Below are 7,013 nucleotides of genomic sequence, written 5' to 3'. Positions count from 1 at the left end.
CTGGGGACCTAAGGTATGATCTTCAAGCGAGTGCCCCTCCCAATCCTAGGCAAGATGGGAGAGGGTGGCCCAACCCAGAAATCCTGGTGAATCAAAGGAAAGAGAATGAGGCAAAATAAAGTTCAGTGACTGTATAATCTGGTTTAGATATAAAAGCTCACAGTAAAACACCAGTAGGTAAAAAAATTCTAGTAGTTAAATTTATGGGCCCTATGTTTTCTTGTGATTGAGCAGTCAGAAATTAATGTTTATATCTTTGTGTTCTGGTGATTTTTGTTGCCCATGTTTCTGAAACTCTCCCCAGCATCTGCACTTCTCTATCCATGGACACCTCTGCATCTGCTTGGCCCTTAGTCCACTGAAATCAGCTGCTCAGGTTACTTCCGGAAAGATGGTGACATGCTCAGACACAGCAGCTTCTAATGGGTCAACCAAATCTGTCATTGTCTTTTTTAAATGTGAGTTCTATAATCAGAAGACCCTGCTGGACATTAAGGACTTAAAAGTATTGTTGGTCTCCTCCATCAGTGAGTTGCTCATTGGCAGAGAGACGGAAGGAACTGGACTTGGTACAGACCATGATGCTCCCTGCAAAAGAGGCGTCGGTGCGCAAAGGAGGTGTGCAGTCAAATAGCGGAGTGATTGGCTTAGTTGTTTTTCTTGTGTTCGCAAGACCCTATAAGATATTAGTGATGCACAATTATGTAAGTCCAATTCATCGTTTTATTGATGCACAGCCGGGGAGCTGCATGGCCTCAGTTGTAGCGAGGACTAGCCCTCAAACTGCGGTGTTGCCTGTTGGCAGCGGACTAGGGGTAGGCGTCAGATCTGGGTGCTCCTCCGCAGTGCTGGAGGCAATGTGACACGGCGTCCATGCTGAAGTTGGGGCTGCCCCCCCCCCCCCAGTGTTCACTCAGCAGAAAACAAGCTGAGTTTTGTTTGACTTCAGACTGCTGCAACATTCATGGGACTTGGGGCCTGGAGATTCTTTTGTGTGATTGTACCTTACTGCTATCTTATATGAGCTATAGGTGTATTCATGTATGGCTGAATGACAATTAAACTTGAACTTAAGGTGACATTCCCTGGAATTCCCTCGAAACCTTTGGATCTTTCCATCCCTATCCTCATCGGGCCTGCTCATAATTTTCCCTTTGTTAGTTCAGCCAGTGAGCATGTTCCCTTACGGTTCTATAAAGGATTTCGAAGTAGTTACTCATGTTAAATGTGTTTTCGTGAATCTAAGACCAATCTACAGATTTTATTCATAGTATATTTACACTACATGGTATGATTATTTATCAAGTTGTTTTGAACTAAGCTCAGCTTTCAGATGTGAATCTTCCTGGGGGAATAGGTAACAATACCAAACTTTAAATTGTTTACAGGCATCAATACTCAATAATAGCATGAATTATTAATTATCATATGTCCAAAAGGAAATTAACCACAAAAAAGACTTGGATATATTGTAGACACAGTCTCCCAAGAGTAAATTACTGCACATTTATTTATTCTGCATGCTTATACGCTGATCAGGCATAATTTAATTGCTTATAATTGGATCCTGAAAAGGAGGACTGCTACTTCAAACAATTAATCCTTTGACCCAGCTGCAGTTCTGAGGTGAGAACATTGATAAATAGATCATCTATAGAAACCTGTCTTATCAAGGAACTGCCATTCCACATCAATGGCAAGATTAACTAGCTATTTTCCTGTCCTATTGCTGTTAAAGTATGGAAGCAAATTCATTTATTTTACCTGATCTTTTTGCTCTTTCTGCTTTGAAGAGCATCCTATTTTCCCAATTACACATCATTTTGCTCACTACAAACCTTTGCGGCTGATGGACAACGTAGAAGAACTTGGGGCGGGTGGGGGCTAGCATAACCCAGTAAGGATTTATCAGGGCAAATCCCCGACTACAGTAACTTTCTAAACAGAATGAAGGTGGGGATTTGGGGGAAATGGGAAGTTAGTGAGAAACAAAGTAGGAAGCATTCTGTATTTTTAAACTGAAATTGACAGCTAAGCTGTAATTAGAGTTATAGTGGCGGGAAGGAGGTAGACCAATTGTTCATTATATGTTGTTAAAAGGTACAAAATGGTAGCTTCAATGGTGGAGTTTAAGTGAGAAAAGAACTGGATGTCTAGCTATTTGGGGTGACATGATATCTAAAGTGAAGTTGCTAATTTGATAAGAATGGTATTTCCTGGCTATGCAATCACTTTGCTGCATAAAAAGGCCAGGGCAATTCCAGAGTACTAACTACAAGTCTGAAATTCGCACCACAGCATAGATATTTGGGGAACTTCAAGTGGCATTAGGGAAAGATAATTTCTGCAATCATCAATGTGAAATCTGCTTTACATGTTATTCTGCTGAAGCCAAGGTCAAAGGAACATCCAAAACCTTGATGTCTCTGAAGCAAATGAAGAAAAGAAGATTATATTGGAGAACTCGACGCAGTACTACAGGAGGCATGCAGGAAGTTAAAGAGCAGACCCTCAAAGGTGGCAATATCAGATCAATTCCATGCACAAGTAAATATAGAACAGAACTGGTAAACAAGCGGTTGTACAGATGGATGGGGTTCAGGCTCCGGAGACATTAGAACCATTTTCTAGGGCAAGAATAAACTGGGCAAGGTGAGTGCTTCACACATTAACAGGAGATATACTTATGAACTTCCAAGGGAGCTCACTAGTCTTCTGGATGGATTTTTTAAAAGGTTAAAAGGGGATAGACAAAAAGATTACAGCAGTCACAGACAGATGAAAGAAAATGGCATTCAAACTATTTGGCAATATGCAGGAGTTCAATAATGCTGTTAAAACATGTACTGGCTCTAAATGAAGATGGGATAAGTCTTAAAAGCAACGTTATATGGAAAATTCATAACCAATTAGCCCAGGACGATTACTATCAATTATGAGAACTACAATTTAGGGTTGTAAATTCTATGTCATAGAATATTTATGAAAATAATATAGAAGTCCAAGACTTAGTTACATGGCATTGTTCCATTAAGAATGAAATTTGATCAATTTTAAAATTAAGGAAGGTTTTGATAAGATAATGAGACCATAAGACATAGGAGCAGATTTAGGCCATTTGGCCATTCAACTAAGCTCTACCATTTGATCATGGCTGATTTATTTTCCCTCTCAACCATATTCTCCTGTCTTCTCCCTGTAACCTTTAATGCCTTTACTAATCCTTATTATCAACTACCACTTTCAATATACCCAATGATTTGGCCTCTATAGCCACCTGTGGCATTGAATTCCACAGATTCACTATCCTCTGGCTAAAGAAATTCCTCCTCATCTCTGTTTGAAGGGGCATTCTTCTTTCTTGAGTCTGGGCCTTCTGATCCTATACTATCCAACTATCAGAAATCCTCTCTACATCCACTCTATCTAAACCATTCGATATTCAGTAGGTTTCAATTAAATCCTCCCTGATTCTTCTACACTCTGAGTACCAGCCCAGAGCCATAAAAAGTTCTTCATACATACATAATTCCTTTCACGCTGGAATCATTCTCATAAAACTTCTCTGAACTTCTCTGAACTTGCAATGCCAGTGAGTCCTTTTTTAGATATGGAGCCAAAAACTACTCAGTATACTCCAGATTTGGTCTCACCAAAGCCTTATAAAGTGCCAGCATTACATGCCCTTGAAATGAGTCCTAGCATTGCATTTACCTTCCTTTCTACTGACTCACCCCAAAGGAAACCAGAACTAGGACTCCCATATCCCTTTGCACGTTTCAGAACCCCTTTCAGAAAATAGTCTGCACCTCTATTCCTTCCACCCAGATCATTAACATTACGTGAAAAGTGGCAGACAAAACATTGACCCCTGCAGAAGACCAATAATCGTCAGCAGCCAACAAGAAAAGGCCCCCTGTATTGCTACTCTTTGTTTCTGCCAGTCAGCCAATCTTCTGTCAATGCTAGTGCTTTTCCTGTAATACCATGAGCTCTTAACTTGGTTAACAGCCTCAAGTGTGCCACCTTGTCAAAAGCTTTCTGAAATTTCTGAGTAAACAACATTCCACTGACTTTCCTTTGTTTATCTTGCCTGTTATTTCCTCAAAGAATTCCAACAGATTTGTCAGGTAAGGTTTTCCCTTAAGGAAACTCTGCTGACTTTGGCCTATTTCATCATGTGCCTCCAGAACCCTGAAACCTCATCCTTAAAAATGGACTCTAACATCTTGCCAACCACTGATGTCAGGCTAATTGGCCTAGGATCTTCAGTCCTTTGCCTCCTTTTTCTTATCAGGTGTGGAGTGGCATTTGCGATTTTCCAGTTCTCCAGATGAAATGTGTTCCAGTACCAGTTAGGTCAGGATACAGGGAACATGACTTGAAAGTAAATGCCAGAGTCATTGACATGACAAGATAATATGTAGCATATTCTGTACTGGAATCTTTAATGTTGTTGAAATCAGATTTTAATGTATGTTTTTAAATTGGGGGGTTTTCTCAGTAAATTGGTAAATATGCCACCATATCCCCTTGTTCATTGATTGTACCCATCATTGGGCACTAAATGCTATAAATTCAGAATATAATTCAGTTATTAACTTTCACCTGATGGCTACAGTCGTGATGATTGATTTGAGAGAGTTTTATCTTCAGAGTTTTGCAATGTACTGTTCCACCAGGTGATTACTCTGTATTGCCCCACATGTGGAGGAGTTTGAATCATGCCAAGAGGATAATTCTCAAAAGAAAGAGTTCTTTACCACACAGAGATAAAATTATGAGAAGAAATACTTTTAATTTTACAGAAGCATTTCAGCAGTTAAATGGAAACTACATTCCAGGCATTCTTCCCTAATGAGCAAAAAAAAGAATTAAATTCTGACTCTTAGCTCAATCAGTGTCAATAGTGTATGTTATTTTTAGCAAGTCTATAGTTGAAGAATTGTGTTCAATGTTGCCTGCACCCTGTGGGAGCAATGCAAATCAATACACTAATTAGTTAAAAATGCTTTGCAGGTTCTTCAAACGTTTATTAGTAGGCGTCAATAAATAAAATGGAATGCCTTTTATATACATTTACACAAGGTGTTCTGGGTACTGTTGACAAGGTCAGCATCCAATTGTCACCTTATTTGCCCTTGAAAAGGTGAGCTGATTTCTTGACTTGCTGGAGTGAAAATAATTCTACTGTATTGTTAAGTGGAGAATTCTCATATTTTGACCGATTGTTGACAAATTATTTGCGATGTAGTTCCAGATCCAGAAAGTATGCAACTTGGGGTGGTGGGGGTGGGGGGTGAAATCTATAAGGTCAAGTATTCCCATCTGGGACTACAACCCATTACAGCTCTTACTGTGATTATTTCTTCATCCCAAAGATTGAAAAAGAATAGTTTTCAAACTGATTCCATTATATTTTATTTTCTTAGCTTTTCATTGAAGTTTTAAATTAGAAACAGATTACATTGTATTAAGTTACAAGAAGAAGATTTACACACTGCTTTCTCAGTGCATGTCAATAGTAAAGAATTTACACAAACTACAGTACAATACTTCCATCAGCACAACATCCCTAACATGTACTTTAGATTCAACTCCAGCATCATCATCTGTCTCAAGACCTCAGTAAACAGAGTCCTGTTTGGCCTAACCAATGTACAGCCTAATGCATCTGTCTGACATTGGTGTCAAATATTGGTTAATTAGCACAGAAATGTAATGATATATTTCACACTAGCAGTTCAAATAGTCTGCAAGCACTCGGGGTCTGGAGGAGACAGAAACAGAAAGCAACAGAAGAGAAAGTTCTTCCACTGTTTTCCAAAATCCACCAGTCAACATGTCTATCCCCAGAATAAACTTGTAGTACCTTATGCTGTTCAGAAATTTTGCCACCTTTCTAAAGAAAAAGATAACTGCTAGTTTGAATCTGGCAGATTTGATGCCAGCAAATATAACTGTTTCATACATAAGAAAGGTGGGGGGGGGAAGGGTCATGTTGTATGCAGAATGATGACTCCTGGCTTTTGTTAAGAAAACCAGCACCAGAGTCATTGAATTCACTTCTTTGAATTTTCTAAAATTGAATTTTTCTTCTTCAGTTTTACAAAAGGTGGAATACTGCATGAATAATTTCTCCATCACAGTCTTCTGTAACCATAAGATTTATTTTAAAGAATACTGATCAAGGCTGAAAAGTGAATCATTCTTCTGCTATTCCTTATTCAGTCACTCCTCAGAATACCATGGGCAATCTAATAACTGCCTTTCCGTCAAATGTTGAGAAAGATTATTGCTCTTTCTCAAGATTATAATTAATTAGTCTGGCAATATTTTTGTCACAATTCAAGATGAGACATTTGACATGGTTTCTTCATCACCATGTCTACCTTTTAATTGCTTTTGCTTCACTCAAAGCTTATCCAATTTTTCCAGTGATGCTGGACCAGACTTCAAGCAAATCAATAGAAGAGGTTGAAACTGAGAACCTGTAGGAACGCTCAGTAGAGATCCCTTGAATTGGAAATCTCAGCAGAGACCCCTTAAGAGATGTCCACAAATAACATTCCTTCCTGTAAAACCACTTTAACATATAGGTAATAAAAAAAGATCAACTGAATTCAACACTTATCCATTCAAGAATTCTGACTCTCAACATACACTGGCCTTTTGGAGGGGAGACAGAATATGTAAAAGACTAGCAGTTCCTAGAACAGCATGGTTCAAAACTCGAGCCACTGGTGACATCAAAGCACAGACTTGTACTAATTCCACAATACAATGCACCCAACAGGGAGCACAGACTGAGCATCAAGGTTACATGTTGTTGCCTTATCTCTAACCTGTATACCCTTTAAATGTGATTTTCCATTGATAGCATATGATTATGGGAATAGCCCTTATATTTCATGCATCCAGAACTTTTAACTATACAGTTGGGAAGGCAACCTCACCAGCATATCAGCTTGCACATCACTGCATATTTACAAATTTGGCAGTGTTTCACAAGA

The sequence above is a fragment of the Hemitrygon akajei genome, chromosome 10, assembly GCF_048418815.1.
Source record: "Hemitrygon akajei chromosome 10, sHemAka1.3, whole genome shotgun sequence".
Classification (NCBI taxonomy): Eukaryota; Metazoa; Chordata; class Chondrichthyes; order Myliobatiformes; family Dasyatidae; genus Hemitrygon; species Hemitrygon akajei.
Note: the sequence above shows the minus strand (reverse complement) of the source record.